Source organism: Gobio gobio, assembly GCF_949357685.1.
Source record: "Gobio gobio genome assembly, chromosome: 4".
In the NCBI taxonomy this organism is placed as follows: domain Eukaryota; kingdom Metazoa; phylum Chordata; class Actinopteri; order Cypriniformes; family Gobionidae; genus Gobio; species Gobio gobio.
In genome coordinates this window covers 22,796,385-22,814,948 of record NC_137100.1, presented here as the reverse complement: position 1 = coordinate 22,814,948, position 18,564 = coordinate 22,796,385, and the positions used below count along the sequence as shown (strand labels likewise).

The following is an 18,564-nucleotide window of genomic DNA, read 5'->3' as shown; positions in this document are numbered from 1 at the left end:
GGTTGCACTCACCATTCAAGCTCATGCCAGGTAAGTTGGCAATAATTCTTACAGCATATACCAGTATGACACAGATTTCAATAGACATACACATATACATATACAACCACACACACACACACACACACACTATATATATATATATACACACACACACACACACTGCATGCAGAATTATTAGGCACGTTGGATTTTCTGATAATATTTTTTCTCCTATCGAAGATTAGAAGTCATTAATCACTGCCCTGCTGTCAAAGATTTCATGGAGAGATGGCCAGCTCTTTTTTGTGAATCTGAGGTAAACCTTAGTTCTTCTTTTGTTGGCTTGATGGTAATATGTAGGTACTTATAACTTTTGGAACTTATATTTCATTCATTAAAAACAATAAAATATTTTAATTTCATTAGTATAGCATGATGTGTGTTTGTGTGTGTGTCCGTGTTGTTGGCAAAAAAAGTTTGACTACTAAATCTTAAATGTGTTACATTTTATTTTCTTTGTCTTAGATCAAGAATGAGTTTAGAAGGATAACCACAATTCCCCTGGAGCCAACCTTTCTGCAAAAATTGGACCTCTACACTCCAAACCTCCTGGATTTGTAAAATGAAGGGTGCAGGCATAAAAGTTAGAAGTGTGCTAGATTCACACTTTACTGCAAGGTAAATGTATATTACACATCTGATATCCTGCTGCTTCCTGATTTTATAGATATGCAGTTGTATGTAGATGGAAGTGTACACTGTTAATGCTCACTGCAATTTATTTTTGTTTTTAACAGCAAATTGAAGATAAGCGAGATGCTGTGATTCGTTGCCTGCTAATCATCCGAGGAGCTTGTTGAAGTCTTCCAGGTATATTAAAGGATACATTAAAATTTAGTTTGACTTTGGATATGTACAATACTGCAAAAGGCACATTAGTATTTTCATCCCCAAAATTGGTTTTTACTTTTTATATCCTTGTGCTGTAGTTTGTCAAAAAAAGTGCTATACCGTTCTAAAAAAAATGGTGCTATATGGCACTAAAAATGGTTCTTGGCTTGATAGGGGAACCTGTTAAGCCCCTTTAAAGATTCTTAACGAGCCAAAGAACCATTGTTGGTGCTGTTTAGCAAAATAAAATGCAAAGAAATAAAATGCAATATGACACCTATTATGGGTTCTTCACAGTACGATTTGATAAAGGTGCTGTAGAGCACCTTTAAATATATGGTGCTATATAGCACCAAAAGTAGTTCCCCTATGATTACAAGCCAAGAACCACTTGTAGTGCTATAGCACCATTTTTTTTTAGAGTGTATGAAATATCAGTTTAAATTCCTAAACATTTATTTTGCCATTGTTTGTAATAATCTAGGGAGATTTTTGTATGCACAGGGAGTCTGACAACAGTTGGTGCTCCACAGAAGGTCTGGTCTCACCATCATTTAGTCTGTCTATTATAACATGAAGAAAGAGATACAATTGAGACAGCCTAAATACATGCGAAGCTACCTGAAAAACTTTATCAAGTGTACCTAGTCCGAAAAAAACTGCTTTAAGTGCAAAAGGGTGATCACACCAAATATTGATATGGTCCATAGAAGGTCAATTAAAATCAATTATGAAAGCATTTTAAAGGCATCCCCACTTTACAGAATTTTTACACAAGTGCCTAAAACTTTTTACAGTACAGTAGCTTTGCAGGTAGTAATTTGTGTCTTGCAGACAGTTCTTCTTGATTTAGTCTGTCTTAATTGTTTCCCTCTTTCTTCATGTAATAAGAGATTTAATGATGGTAAGACCAAATCTCTGTGTGGGACTTTAGTCACATAAAATTAAAGAGAACATACAACTTACTGTACATGATTGTAACCACTTTGCACTTATTTGTGTATTTGACAGGATGACAGCAAAGACATGATTAAAGATAGCTTCACCAATCATGTGATGAAGATCATTGTACTGGGCAGCACTGCAGGAGAGGACAATGCTAACATAGCTGACTTCATTGAGGGGACTGAGGTGCTGTTGTAAGAATCTCACAAATGCTTGCCTTGTGCTCATGGGCTTCATTTACTCCCTGAACTTAAGCTAACTTTTTTCAGCAAGTGAGATTGTTCTAAAAATGTTTTTTTGTTTTGTTGTTTTTTTTCAGGAGTGTAATTCAAATAAAACTCAAGGAAAATGTCTGTCAGTGTGTTTTTTTTGTTGTTGAAAACATCAGTAGTAACATATCACAAATTATATTAAGTAATGTTTAAATCATATTTGAAGTAAAGGTTACTCAGGATAACTAAAAAAGATAACTAGGATTCTTATGTAAAAGACATGCAATAAATCATATAATATATATAAGCATTACTTAAGTAAAATTTACAAACAAAGAGTCATTAAAATGTACTGGGAATTCCCAAGTAAACTTAACTTAAACATTTCTAATTAAAGCTACTAATAATTATGTATAGATTTTACTAGCCTTTTCTGAGTGAAAATTGTTTCCAAGCTTTTTTCAAGTAAATCCTACTCCACATTTTTTACAGTGTAGTCAACTATTTTGATTAAAACCATATTTGATCTTTTCTAGAATCACAATAATAAAAAAGCTAATAGTATATTGCTCATATTAAACTCATAAAATCTGTGAATTAAACCACTACACAATGATTATATTCGTATCATCGAGCAGCTGACAGCATTTGATTATCTTTTCTTGCCAAACATTTAAAAGTCGTCAAACTGCCCAACTAAAGAAAACACTCATCACCATGATGGTGACATAAAAAAATAAAATAAAATAAAAAACTTAATCAGCTGAACAAAACATCTTAAATTGGGAGACATGTGACCTTACTCAGTAAATTGAGTTAAGTGAACTACTTTGTTTCTTTTTTTACAGTGTGAGAACATTATGGAAAATTGAAATAAAAGACATTTACATTTTTAACCTTAAGTATAAAACTTTTGAATGTTATTAAAATCACATATTCATTTTTAGCTTGGATGAGGGGGGGCATGCTTCTTTTATCTTTGCTCTGTTCTTCAAGTGAAACAAGAAGCTACTGTGATGATTGAAAGTGAAAGACAACAAGTGAGAGACATTTGTCTCCTCTGCTGCAAGCACACCTTTCCATTTTCACACAAATCCCACCGCAATTGGAATCTTCAACTGACGCTGCCATCCACTTACGTTTGATGAAATCCCAGGAGAGCTCTGCTTCAGTTCCATGCCATGCAGAACGACAGACTGACCCATTCTGTATGTTCATAATTTTGCATCTTGTTAACCTTGCATGGAAGTTCCTGTCAAGGCGTCTGTGCAGCAGCATGCTGAGTGAAGCAGGGCTCAGCGTGAACACCATGTGGCCCTTTTTTCCTTTTGACATCTTTTCCAACACACCCACTCTCCTACTCTTCACCCAGCCAAGGACATCTCACCCTTCTCTCGCCTTTTCCCTCCTCTTTTCCTCATTCTAGTGTCCTTATTAAACTGACAGCTACGCAGTCCTCTATTGTTTTTTTATTTTGTTTTAGGATATACTGTTAAAAGTATAACACAAAATTTAAAATTGTCATTATTTACTCGCCTTTATGTGTTTTTTTTTTAAATGCTGTTATTTATTTCTGTGGACTGTGGCTTTCAAGTTTGAAAATGGACTAAAATCCACTATAAAGGCACTTCACATTGTATATGCATGCAATATTCCAGGAGTAGTGAGCTCAAAGGGGAAATATTATTAATTATTCATAACTTATTATGATTATTCATTATGATTAATTATGAATATTCGAATCAGTTAACTTGATGTAGCTACATTAACATGACCATCAATCACTCAGTTGTCCTGTGAACACTCAGTATTGATTATTAATTAATTCTAAGAGAAGGGTATTTTCATGGACACAGAAAAATTATTCTTCCTTAGCATTTACAGCGCTTAGAGCTTGTAACAAAATCGATCATTTAAGTGACAATAATTTGCAGGCAGGGAGTCAGAACCAAATATGTATTGTGCACAACTTTTATTAACTCAATCATGAACATAACTAAACTAAACTAAACAGAAAAGCATACACACAAAACAAAAACATACATGGGTAATATGTCAAGTTAAAGTCAGAACAGAGGGATGAAGCTATGAAAACACCTGGGAGAACCATCAGTTATGACTGCAAGATCCTTTGTTTGAACAAAGGGTTTCACAGCTTTGACTAACTAAACAGCGATTTAGTATATTGTACGTTACTTGTATTTGCCTGAACGGTTGAAGAACATCCAATGTACAGTCACAGGAGAAAGTCTTGATAGTTCGGTCCGATGGTGTTGAAGTTGCAATCGTCTGCATTGACTGAAGAAGAGAATGAACTTGCACGGTTATTTCGACTCCGTTGTGGCCGAGACAGTTACACCTGGTTTGAGGTGTTGGGCCTGCCGACTCACGACTGTGTGGTCGGATCGGGTTTCCGGTCACACACACACATGGCTTGATGTGTGTTTAGACCTGACAGCCTGGCCTGCTTGGCCAGCTGAGAGACAGCCGAGGGCTGAGAGACGCGTCGGAGGTCGTCGTTGGTCCAGAGAGAGAAAAGAGAGGGGGCTCTGCGTGGGGGCCTTTTAACCTCTCCTTCGAGTGGTCAGTGAGCCAATCGTACTTAGGCTTTTGGAGGGAAAGTTTTATGATCCTTTGTCTCAAGCAGATTGTTTTTATATGTAACTGGATTGGTTACTGATGAAGGAACTATTAAAGATTCTTGCAATACTAATATGTTGCACAGGTCATCATTCAGATCTTTAAATTACAACTTTGTAGACACCAAACAAGGTATAGGTGAGGTTACATTAGTAGTTTGTTCATAAGATATGCATAAAATGCATAATGCATAAAAAAATACCATACAATATTTACTTTTACAAGACAGTTATAATCATACACACCCTGTAGTCCAAGACTGGTTTCCCACTGATGCTAAGCAGGGCTGAGCCTGGTCAGTACCTGGATGGGAGACCTCCTGGGAAAACTAGGTAGCTGCTGGAAGAGGTGTTAGTGAGTCTAGCAGGGGGTGCTCACCCTGTGGTCTGTGTGGGTCCTAAAACCCCAGTATAGTGATGGGGACACTATACTTTAACAAGCACCGTCCTTCGGATGAGACGTTAAACCGAGGTCCTGACTCTCTCTGGTCATTAAAAATCCCATGGCATTTCTTGTAAAAGAGAAGGGATGTAACCCCGGTGACCTGCCAAATTCCCTCCATTGGCCCTTACCAATCATGGCCTGCTAATAATTCCCATCCATTGAATTGGCTCTATCACCCTCTCTCCTCTCCACCAATAGCTGGTGTGTGGTGAGCGCACTGGCGCCGTTGTACTGTGGCTGCGTCACATCATACAAGTGGATGCTGCACACTGGTGGTGGTTGAGGAGAGACCCCTGACATAGTTGTAAAGCGCTTTGGTGTACAGTAGTACATATGAAAGCACTATATAAATGCCTCATTCATTTATTTCATTCATTCCCAATGTCCTGGGGTGCATGTTCATTTATTGAACAGTTTGTTTCTATAAATTAATGCAGGAAAGGCTATTTAAGGGCTATGGGTCTCCCTTTTCACATTCTTTCAAGCCATAAACAAAGTCTTATCTGATGATAGCCCTGGCAACTTGAGACCTTTCCTGCTCTTTTGGGGGAAGGTCCGTTACTAGGCATAAAGCATTTAAAGCATATTTGTTAAATGTGACAAATTATTATGTGTCTTATTTGTCTTAGTCATCACACAGGTCTTCCAAATAGAGTTTTGTACAAGGAAAAGACCGAAACGTCAGTAATCACTGATAATCTTCCCCCACCAAAGCTGTGAAATGTCATTAGAACAAGCACAATTGAGAGTGTAATATTGCTTTAATAGACATTTATAAGGTAGCACATATTTAAATTTTGGGTTTATGCTGTTCTACTAGAAAGACTCGGGAGGCAAGAGGAAGTCTGATGAAGTAACAAATTTATTAGCAGACCAGCAAAGTATTATATTTAGAGGTTCTTTAGTAGGCCCTGTCCGTAGCTCTCTCTCTTGAGGGTAACAGACTCATTTCTGCATTTCCTGCCTGAAGATGAAGGCAGGGGCCCAGCCAACCCCCTGGGAGGTATAGGCCGGGACCATCCTGGTGATGGTGGGGAGGATGGAGGTAAATGTTAGCATCAGCATCTGCAAACTTTTATCTTTTATACTCTGAGTATTAGTACAGGATTGGTTTGGTCTGAATGTGATAAGTGACGTAACATTGAATCTTCCAGGCAGAAAACGCTAGAGCTTTCATTTCTGGGATGCGCTCTGTGTGGACGGATGTCCCCCACGGAAAGCACTGCTTTTTTACGTCAGCGTGATTTATTGAGCTGAAAGTGTCATCAGTAGGTGATTATGACTGCCACATTCCTTAGAACGTTTGGTGAAAATGAAGAGTGCAGACAAGGTTGCATCACACATTTCTATCAGCTTGTCAGCGAGTGATTATGAATATACACTTTACCCAGGGTTTAGGGGTCTTACTCTTAACCTTTAAACTGGGTTTTAGGGGGGTTTCAGTATGTTGGTTACAGATTAAAAGGGTTTTTAGGGGTAAGGTTATAGGTTTTGACTAGGTTTCAGGCATAAATGTAGGTTTTGAGTGAGTTTTAGGCGTAAGGGTTGGTTTTGAGGGAAGGTTTTGAGTGGGTTTCAGGCGCAAGGGTTGGTTTTGAGTGGGTTTCAGGCGTAAGGGTAGGTTTTGAGTTGGTTTCAGGCACAAAGGTTTTGATTGGGTTTCAGGCGTAAGGGTTTTGAGTGGGTTTCAGGCGTAAGGGTAGGGTTTGAGTGAGTTTCAGGCATAAGGGTAGGCTTTGAGTGGGTTTCAGGCATAAGGGTTTGTTTTGAGTGGGTTTCAGGCGTAAGGGTGTTGGTTTTGAGTGGGTTTCAGGCGTAAGGGTTTGTTGTGAGTGGGTTTCAGGTGTAAGGGTGGTTAGGGTTAGGTTTAGGGTTGTTATGTCATCCTTTGGCTATTGTTACATTATATGATCGCGCTCTTGTTCATGCGATTGCTTTTAAACCATTCAAGTGTGATAAGACACAAAAAAGAATGCAGTGGAGTACTTGTGCACAACACGCACAACCTTGAGGTGGATGGGCTACAACAGCAGAAGACCCCACCGGGTACACTCTCAGAAAAAAGGTACAGTGGAGGTACAATTTTGTTCCTTGAAGAACAAAACGTATAACTGTACCTTTAAAGGTACACAATTGGTCCTTAGGGTACAATTAAACCATTGGCAGGCAAGTTCGGTCCTAGTGAGTCGCTGTCCTGCAGAATTTGACTCCAACCCTGAAAGACATCTATAGAAGCTCTTAATGAGAATTAACAGAGGTTTAGATGTTGGTTTCATTGAAAATATTTGTTCATCATTATGGTGATAAGTGTTTTCTTTAGTTGGGCAGTTTGACTCTTAGATCTGTATGCGAGATTGTGGTTTTTGTTACAGTGTTAACAAAACACAAGATCTGTTCAAATCAAAAGAAGTTATAAACTGAAATTATCATGAAGAAAAATTAGATTAGATTAGATTCAACTTTATTGTCATTACACAAGTACAAGTACAAGGCAACGAAATGCAGTTTAGGTCTAACCAGAAGTGCAATAGCAGCAAGTGCAGGATATACAACGTTTGCATAAGTGCAGGACATGGATATGTACTGAGTATATATAAATATGTCTATAAATAGAGAGATGGTTATTACTATAAACAGAATTTACAGGTGAATATGTACAGTGAATAATATACAGATGGTTAATACTATAAACAGAATTTACAGGTGGATATGTACTATGAATATAATATAATATACAGATGGCTATTACTATAAACAGAATTTTACAGATAGAGGTATACAATGATATGTTAGGCTAAAATTAGGAATATGGCAGTGGATTAAGGTAGTGCAATAAATTATGGACAGAAGCTATCCGAAAAAAAGTGTAAAAGTGCAGTGGAAGTGATTGCATATTACAGTTAGAAGTACGGTGCAAAATACAAATGTAAACAGTAGGTACTGTAAGTAACAGTCGGCAGTGCAAATGAGCATAATCCAGTTACGGTGTGGTAGTGCAAAATGAATAAGTAAACAGTTGTTACTGTAATAAAGAGTCGGTAGTGCAAATAACAAAGTGAAGGTGGATGTGAGGTAGGAGAGTTATCAGTATATGAGGGGAGTGGATCAGCGGGGGTTTGAGTTCAATAAAGAGACAGCTCTGGGGAAAAAACTGTTCTTAAGTCTGCTGGTCCTGGTCCGGTGGATCCTGAAACGCCTGCCGGAGGGCAGGAGAGAAAACAGTCTGTGGGCTGGGTGAGAGGAGTCCTTGAGGATGCTGCGAGCTCGATGCAGACAGCGTTTCCTCTGGATGTGCTCGATGGCAGGCAGTGGAGTCCCTGTGATGCGCTGGGCAGTTTTCACCACCCGCTGCAGTGCCTTGCGCTCCGCAACAGAGCAGCTCCCATACCATACTGCGACACAGTTGGTCAGGATGCTTTCTATTGCGCAGCGATAGAAGTTCACCAGGATAGCCGAGGAGAGCTGATTCTTCCTCAGTGTCCTCAGGAAGAAGAGGCGCTGGTGAGCCTTCTTGACCAGGCTGGAGGTGTTGGTCGTCCACGACATGTCCGCTGAGATGTGGATCCCCAGGAACTTGAAACTGGAGACACGTTCAACAGCCATTCCATTGATGTGGATGGTGTCGTGTGTGCCTCTTGACTCCTTCCTGAAGTCCACGATGAGCTCCTTCGTTTTGGTGGTGTTGAGGAGCAGGTTATTTTCAGGTTATTTTAAAATGGTTGACTAAACTCATCACTGACTAAAACTATCAATAAATAATATTGACCAACAATACTTTCTCACAGATCAGGCATTCTGAATTTTGATTTTTAAATAATTCTAGGGAGAAAAAAGTTTAGACGTACACAGATACAAGAAGCAGCATATGAATCTCAACAATGGTGACATACTTAATGCTGCAATGCATGCTGGGAGCCATGCGTTTTATACTGTGGTGGCTTAGTAGGGTTGGAGCTAAACTCTGCAGGACATCAGCTCTCTAGGACCGAACTTGCCTACCCCTGACCTCGAGGTACAAAAATTTACCCTTAAGGGTACCACCCCAGTGACGGCCACTTGTACCTTAAAAGGTACAATTTTGTACTCTTTTTTTTTGAGAGTGTACCACTCATCTTCACTACAAATAGGAAAAAGAGGCTACAATTTGCACGAGCTCACCAAAATTAGACAGTTGAAGACTGGAAAAATGTTGCCTGGTCTGACGAGTCTCGATTTCTGTTGAGACATTCAGATGGTAGAGTCAGAATTTGGCGTAAACAGAATGAGAACATGGATCCATCATGCCTTGTTACCACTGTGCAGGCTGCTGGTGGTGGTGTAATGGTGTGGGGGATGTTTTCTTGGCACACTTGAGGCCCCTTAGGGCCGATTGGGCATCGTTTTAATGCCACGGCCTACCTGAGCATTGTTTCTGACCATGTCCATCCCTTTATGACCACCATGTACCCATCCTCTGATGGCTACTTCCAGCAGGATAATGCACCATGTCACAAAGCTCGAATCATTTTAAATTGGTTTCTTGAACATGACAATGAGTTCACTGTACTAAAATGGCCCCCACAGTCACCAGATCTCAACCCAATAGAGCATCTTTGGGATGTGGTGGAACGGAAGCTTTGTGCCCTGCATGTGCATCCCACACATCTCCATCAACTGCAAGATGCTATCCTATCAATATGGGCCAACATTTCTAAAGAATGCTTTCAGCACCTTGTTGAATCAGAATTAAGAATTAAGAATTGTGTAGAATTAAGGCAGTTCTGAAGGCAAAAGGGGGTCAAACACAGTATTAGTATGGTGTTCCTAATAATCCTTTAGGTATATACAGTATATATATATATATATATATATATATATATATATATATACAGGGCTCTGAACCGGTTCAAGGAACGAAAACGAAAACCGGAAACGAACAAAATTTTAAGAGGACCAAAAACGGAAACGAAATCAAAATCAATTTGAATTGTTCTGAACAGAAACGTTAATTTGAAATGACCATTAACCGGTTAATAACGTTATTTTATCGTTCTCTTTAATATTTTAATTTGGCAGTGACCAATCATGAATTGAGTAGTACAGCGTGTGACGTTGACTTATCAAGCGTGAGTGAAATGCCCGCGCACAGTCATCTATGAATCTACCGGTAACGCAAGTCAGTAGAGCGCGCATTTTCATGCCTCAAGTACATTTCTTTCCCCGCTGAGGTCTACAATGAATGCGCAGGTATTGGAGGACATTCTTTTCGTACGTTTAAATAAGCAGTACGGACTAAGCTCAAATAGACTGATTTAGGCTAGTTTGTGGATTTTTTTTAAGCCTGTCCAAGCAGGCTACTAGCATCTATCAAACATTTTTCCTACTTTCAGATTGCCAATACAGGACAATGTTTTCTATATAGACGGTTGATGCTTTGTATTAAATGGTATGTTATATTGCATGAAATGATCAAGCTTTATTAGCTGACTGAATTTGATTATGTGATGCAAGGACGTGTTGCGCAGTGTTTGCTTTGAAATTACCAGTTGACGGTGCATTAAAAGAGCAATGGTTATCCAGTTTATTTATTCTTTATTCATGCAATTTTTAAAACAAGTCGTGTTGAAAAAAAGTTATGTACAAAGAATGTTATCACTCTTCTGAAAATAATTCGGCATTAGAGGGCCACTTTAGATTGTCTAACGAAAAATAGGTCCGCTGTTTATGCTTTGTAATTAATGCATGTATTTCTGGTTTTAAAAATGTTATGAAATAAATATTCAAGTTTAATTACCATGCGTTATATTATTACTGAGTGAAAATAAGTCTATTTATACATATTTGTTTAAAGTATAGGCTAAATTAAAATAACGTTATTAACCGGTATTTTTTCATATCAAACCGTTTTCGGAACAGTAATGTTTATTGAGGAACGCAAAAACGGAAACGCTATAATATCGATTCTGCTCGGAGTGAACCGATTGATATTTTTTTCCGTTTTTAAGCCCTGCATATATATATATATACATACATATATATTTCTTTCTCCATTATTCTACCATCTGTTATTTTTTATGGAATACATTTCTGGTAGAAATCATCATTTGTTAAACTGGTTGGTTTGGTCATTCTCAAAAAATTTAGATTCTGACTATATACTTTTGTAGTTTGTTAATTTAAACAAAAGTTCCCTACGGCAGAGCAGATGACCACCAAAGCAGAGCAGATGGGACTGAAGATCCCCACAACAGAGCAGAAGACCACCACATCAGAGTAGACAGAACTGAACAATCACACGGTGGAGCAGAAGTCCACCACAGCGAGAGTGGAAGGGTATGAAGATCCCCACGGTGGAGCAGACAGATCTGGTGACCACCACTGTGGAGCAGGCCGAAAAGCAGATTGGTTATAGATGTTCTCCGTGATGTTGTCTGGACAAACAGAGAGTTTAGGGACGACCTCTGTGGTTGTGTCAAAGAAGACAGGGAGTTCAGGGATGACCTCTGTGGTTTTGTTAGGGCAGACAGAAAGTTTGGGGACCTCTGTGGTCATGTCAGAGCAGGCAGAGAGTTCACAGATGGCCTCCTTAGCTGCAACAGAAAAGCCAGATGGTTCAGGGGGTGGAGCGGGGGTCGCCATCGCCTTGGGAGGAACTGTACACATGCGTGCGGGCCAAACACATGAGATAGCGACTGCCATTACAGGAAGTGCAGCCGATGCTGGTAGGACCTTCGGGACCACCGGACTCAGAAGCACTGGGAACACCGGGATGCCGGGCACTCACACCAACATCATGGTGGGTCATTTGGACGCCAGACTGGGCGCCAGTCTTGAACGTCTTGGAACAGCCTTTGTTGCTTCCCGAGCTCGAGTTCCAACATGGGCACATTTTTCGATCCACAAAAATAAACATTTTAATATATTTTAGTTAAATCAATAATGGTAAATGTAAATAATTTCCAGAGGAACTTTGTGTACAGAGTTATGTCAGGACAATCATTCAAATCATGTTTTTCTATGTTATCTATTTGCCACAGGTGGGCATCTGTTTCCCACAAGAAGCACCTGTGCCCAATGAGACCATGCATTTTTACCCATAAGAACCACCCGTGCCAGCCGGGTCCCCATGGGTTGCACCACTTCTTGCCAGGATCCTACAGAGAGTGTCCGATCCCACTGGGAGCATGTGTGCCTAAGTGTTCCTCTCAGGTAGATGCCAGAATTTACCCCATTGAAAGGACCCATGCCTTCTCTCAGAACTTGTATATAGCGGTTCAGACCACGAAGATCTAAAATCAGATGCAACCCCCCATCTTTTTGGGAACCAGAAAGTACCGACTGTAGTAGCCTGACTCTCTCTCTCTGGGAGGGAACATGTTCTATGGCCCCTTTGCCCAGAAGCGATTGCAGCTCTTGTGACAAATGCACTTGCTCTGGTTTCATTGTAGTGTAGAAAACACTGTTGAATCGCAGAGGTGTGCAAACTGTATTCTGTAACCTTTTTCTACTGTCTTTAGGACCCAAGGAGAGATAATTGGCAGTAGCTTCCATGCTGCCAACTTCTCTGAAAGGGACACTAAATTCGATACTTTGTCTTGCTGGGGGGATGTTAAATGTTCTGTCTCCTGGGAGATAGCAGAAAGCAACAGAACATTCCATTTTGCTGGAAACCGCTGCCGCCCAAAACACGAAGGTGGGCGGGATGGAACAGTGGTGTTGTGAAGGTGTCGGGAAGGAGCTGCTTGATGTATTTTAAGTGCCCCGTCCTGAGTGGGCACATCCCCATGGTCCTGGGTGCAAAAACCTCAGGACTTTTTATTTGTGGAGATAATGGCCCTTAAATCTGGTTTCCTTTTAGGCTACTGAGCATGACAAGCCAATCCCCAGTCTTTACGAGGGGGAGTGGGACTCACCACACTCTGCTTCTTTTCCTCCCTCCTCTTAAGAGCTGGACTGTGTTGGGGCTGGGTGGCCAACAGCCCCTCCTCTTGAGTACGGCGGGGAAGAAACTTGACTAATGCCACCTCATGCCTCTTCTTCTCCTGGAATCTGCTGACGACTGTATTTACTGAGTTGCCAAATGGCGAGAGGGGAACATCAATCAATAATACTTTGTCCCAGTCTTTGATCCCTGTGAGATCAGCCTGCTAACCTGCTGATTGAAACTCTTTCTCCCCCAGCGTGGTTGCTGTTCTGCATGGTTTGGTGGGGAGCGTAGGCTTTTTTAATGACAATGAGCTCCCAGGGGAGAGATAGCCCGTGACTGTCTCTTCAGTCTGAGGCATCATTGTATAACCCCGTGCCCTCGCACCCACACTAATCGAATAAGTGTTGATATTGAGGGCACAAAGACACGTGATGTAAATGGTTTCTCCCTTATGAATGAGTAAACTCGTCATGGAGGTCTTCAAAGAAGGGGAGAGACTGCCGCTCAGGCTCCTCCCCTTGGCCACCAGACAGAAATCTATCCTCTAACTTTGAGCACTTGGGGGGTCTCTTCTTCCTGTGGCCAGTCCAGTTGTAACCTGGCCACTGCACGAGTCACTACCTTGAGTAGCTCCTCTTGCACTTTATCATCATGGGAGAAGCACTCTGAGGTGGCACTCGGAGGTGCCGCTCTCGAAATCCATCTTGCCAGAAACAAGAGATGCAGATGAGAGATCCGCACCTGGGCAACTTGTGTGGGAGCTTACCATTGAAAATATGTGAGACGAGTGTGAAGCACTTTAATGGATAACAACTAACAGTGCAAAGCAGAACTCATGCGTATCATAATCAGGGATGTTCTCTTTTTCACACTGAGAAAATTCAGCACACTGACAACTGGAAATCTAACTCCTAACAAAGTGGACAGATAGAGAGGTAGCACACACACACACACACACACACACACAATACGGTCTCTGAAGACAAAGAAACCTGAAGGCGCACCTGTTTCACATCTACTGTATCTATAGCCTCTCATGAGCGTGTATTCTAATCAGTGTTGGGGGTAACGCACAAGTAACTTGAGTTATGTAATCAGATTACTTGTTCAAGTAACTAGTAAAGTAACGCATTACTTTTCAAATTTACAACAAAATATCTGAGTTACTTTTTCAAAACTTTACTTTTTTACATTTATTTGACAGACAGCTCTCCTGTCCCCAAGTTGAGAGTTAGTGCAGTGGTGTCGTGTGTAAACATGAGGGTTATTGTAGTTCTAGACTAAATGTGAGCATTTATTCATTTCACTTGCACAGTAAAGATTCAGTACTCCTCAAAATTAAAAAAAATCAGTCAAATGCTAAAATCAGAGTACTATGCAAACCTCCAATAATTAAATGTTAAAGCTACACTGTGTGATATTTTCCCCCATCTAGTGGTGAAAATGTTTATGACCATCCAGTGAATTTTAGTTTCTGTTCCTCTCAATTCCGATTTCGTTTCAACTCCTACGGTGGCCGATTTAGTCCAAGATTAACATGGCTTCCAGTTCGACCTCGACACGGTGCCTGTGGGATATTCTGTGCGCAGTGGGATGGTTGGAACTCAACTGGCCTAATTATTCGGCTAGAAAGAACTGCAGCTAATCCAGAGTGAACTTTGATGATAGTAATGTTTATTCAGTCAACAAATTGCAAGGCATAAACAGGTTTGCGTGGATATGTACATAAATGTGGTTTCTGTGAGAGAACAAATAAGGATGGTAAATATACATACACAGTTAAGAACTGTATAACTATACTTATAAGTTACATTTGTATAATGTAACCGTAAACCAGAGCTTATTGTACCATATATAGGCGCTAAATGCAGCTGCATTAAAAGGAGCGGAGCTGCCGCTGCTGCTGCTAACAAGCGGTGTCGGGTTATCAAAGTGTGTGCAGCTTTAGCACTGCAGTGCGCTCTGTATAACAATTGTTAACATGCTGATCAGACCTGATACATGTTTCCATCAACATACATTACAAGCAAATATTTTCTATAAACGAATAAACATTGTTGATAACAAAATAACTGAATGATTATTCAAATAGGTGAGCATTACACTATTGTATGTTGACACAAAAATACTTCTGAGGTGACATCAACTGAATTACGCGATGACACACTCTGAAACACATCTACAATGACAATAACTATTACTTACGGAGTTATTAACGCACAGAAATACCACACAAGGAAAAACAGACTTTTGAGGAATAAACAAGCCAGGAAACCTCCGTATAACTGTTACTGGACGCTGCTGAGATGAAAACTCTCTGCACATGCACCAGACAAGTCTGAACAAGTTGACGTGCACATGCGCGAGGCAGAGAATTTTGTACAGTGCCATCGAGTATTAAAACCGGTTAAAATGCGAAAGGCGAAGCTTGAATTTACGGGTATGTCCCTCTTTGGCTAAAGTACTTTCAAGATGGAGGGGCAACATGGCGACCACCGTTAGATCCCATTACCTTATGTATTTTCAATGGCATATTATAAACTTACGAGAATACTTTATTACTTGAAAGAAGTAAATATACATTAATGAGCACATATATTTTTGAAAGAACTAAGTGTTTTTAGCTAAGAATAGACAAAAAAAGTTACACAGTGTAGCTTTAAATAAAACAAATATTTGTATGCATTTAATCTGACTTTATTGACCAATGTCTTGCTGCTGACCTTTGATGAATCAGTTAAGCCATGAGCAAATTACTAGATTTTTTGTTTTTATTGGTAAAACTTTTTTTCTCCTGCGTCCTATTCTTCCATTATGGCAGCACAGAACAGCAGAGCTGCACCCTCTACTGTTCATGCGTGAATTTGCATTTTTACCTCAGCCTGAGGCTTATTATTTCAATTTTGGTATGAAGAGGTCTTTACATTTGCACAAAAATATAACTTTTTTGTTATATAAAAAAAACACACAAAAAGACAAGCCCAGACCAGGTGAGAAAAAGTAACACAAAAGTAATGTAACTTATTACTTTTCTTAAAAAGTAACTAAGTAACTCAATTAGTTACTTTTTAAGGGAGTAACACAATATTGTAATGCATTACTTTTCAAAGTAACTTTCCCCAACACTGATTCTAATGACGTCATCGTATGCACATATGCTTCACAACCAGTCAATACAAAGTTGTTTTCCCAACACAACATTCAAAATTTCCCCCTCCTTGTTGGCGGAACACTGCCAGGCCATAAGCGCCAGCCTTCTCTCTAACCTGACATGATCAGTTGCACACTCAGCCCAACGAACTCAAGAAACTACCTGCAGGAAGGAGTTTTTAGAGCGAGTTTATCCATCTTAGGTCTAACACGCTAACAATAATTATGTGTCATCATAAAAACTTAGTACAATGCCTAGTATTCTTTCAAGTAACAGATAGCAGTCAATAAGCCAATAGCAATGTACTTAGCGGGGCTTCCTGAGCTTCAAACAGACATCTGACAGATTAAGCCCTGACCTCATCTGCGTTGTCCGCCATTGTTGGCCACACAGCCAATATTTATGAGGATGTGGAAGTGGACATTTCCCTCAGTCTCCCAGCTCTGATTCTTCTTCATTGCCGCTGGTTCCGCCCAGCACCGGCGCACAGTATACCAACTCTAAGTCACTGACAATCCTGCCACCCAGCCTCCCTCTCTCGCCTTCTCTATCCAAGCCAGCCAATACTCCACTGGCTCCCTGCAGTCCCTCGGCTCTTCTATTGGCTCCGCCAAGCAAGCCGAATCCAGTCATCATTTGGCAACTCTTGGATCATCCAGTCATCAGCTCTGCCTTGGCAAGAGGATTCCCTGGCTCCATCTCCAGCCACCGAGCCCAACACTACACCATGGCTCATCGACCTGTTGGCTCCACCTTGGCTCCTTCCTCCACCTGGGACCATCGTCCTTATGGCTCCACCAGGTTCCCTTGTCGCACAGGCTCCCTTTGCCTGGACCCTGGACTTCTGGGCCTTCAGCTGTGTTTCATCCCTCCATCTCACTGGCTCCGCCTCAATCCTTTGGCACCCTGACGTTATGTCAGGATTGTTTTGTTCTGCTTAGTTTCATTGTGTTTTGGTTTGGTTCTGTTTTGTTTCTCTCCCCTGCATTTGAATGTTGACTTAGTTTCCTTGTGTGTGTCAGTTATTTACTAATGTTCACATGTTGCTCACTTAGCTTCCTCGTTCATCCCTGTGTATTCAAGTCCTCAGTTTCCATTGCTCTGTTGTCCGTTCTACGGCACGTGCATTGCGATTGTTATGTTCCATAGTGTTCTTAGTGTTTTCAGTTCTGTAAATAAATTCAGCACTGCTGTGAATATATCCCTTTTCTGTATTGCAACCAAGTGTGACAAGAGGATGTATTCTGCCAAAAGAGTCACTGAAAAATTGCAACACTCAAACACATTCAAGTGAATTAATACAAACAGTGATACGTCCCAGTACTGTCAAACTGCCCTCTTGGAATACCACTCTGCAAATAAAAATTGGATAAAATGTTTGGATCTTGACAGTATTGGTTACTATGAACTGTCATTCATTAACAGCATACAGGTTTGGAAGGACATGTGGGAGAGTAAATGATAGGCAGACTATTCATTTAAGCTGTTTCAATCCTTGCTAGTCTTTTCAAACATTCAGTCATTTGTTAAACTAATGGGGAAGATCAACCTGGTGGGCGGCTTTAGTTTTTTCTCAAACCCGTCTATCTTTTTGCTGCTGCCCTGTATGACACTGCCAGAAATGGATGCCAAAGCAAGACAGCAATGTAATGAGTGATGGGTTGAACAAGCTCTCTGCCATGCGTGGTTGTGTGTGTGTGTGTGTGTGTGTGTGCGCGCGCGGGCAAATGTGTGTGTGGACATCTGTGGAGAAATTGTGAGGCAGATGGAACTGTCAGCTTGTCCTCTATGCACAGTTGAGCCCCTGAAGCCTCATGCAGACACTTGCTTTATTGCAGCAGTGTGCACAAATGCTGCACTCCATCTAACATAGTCCTAACGCAGTCCCATCCACCCAAGACAAACCAACTGAAGAAATGCTCCGAAATAGAAACTCAGCATGAGATTTACTCACACTGTTCACTGTCTGTCAAGCATGCCAAGACAACCACGAAACAGGTACAAAAATGGTATGTATGAATAACCAGCAGCTATAGAAGCAGACTCTGAAGTAAACATGTTTAACAGAGAGTACAATATTAAAACAAACCTAAATATATATTGTGTATACAGGAATATTTCTATGTAGATTCTCAATTGAATGTGGTTAAAACAAGATTCAATCATTCTGCAAAATGCTTAACAAGGAAAATCAGTTTGATTAGAAACTAATTAGTTAGCTTCTATCCCCATTCCTCCTCTAATTAATTAAATATTCATATGCCCTGCAACCACTTCACTAATCATTTTGCTATGGATAATTGCATTTGACTAAATTTGTAAACATCTTAATATTTATCATAAAGATAAGGTTATCCACAGAAAAATAATACAGGTCATTGAACATATGTTGA

At 40.3% G+C, this 18,564-nt stretch overlaps 1 long non-coding RNA gene across 1 annotated transcript; it reads left to right on the top strand.

The window, feature by feature from the left end:
- On the top strand, positions 1-845 carry LOC307125098. The gene is made up of 4 exons (XR_013816333.1): positions 1-30; positions 223-298; positions 508-660; positions 780-845. It is a non-coding gene; the product is annotated as an uncharacterized lncRNA (long non-coding RNA).
- The last annotated feature ends 17,719 nt before the right edge of the window (positions 846-18,564 follow it).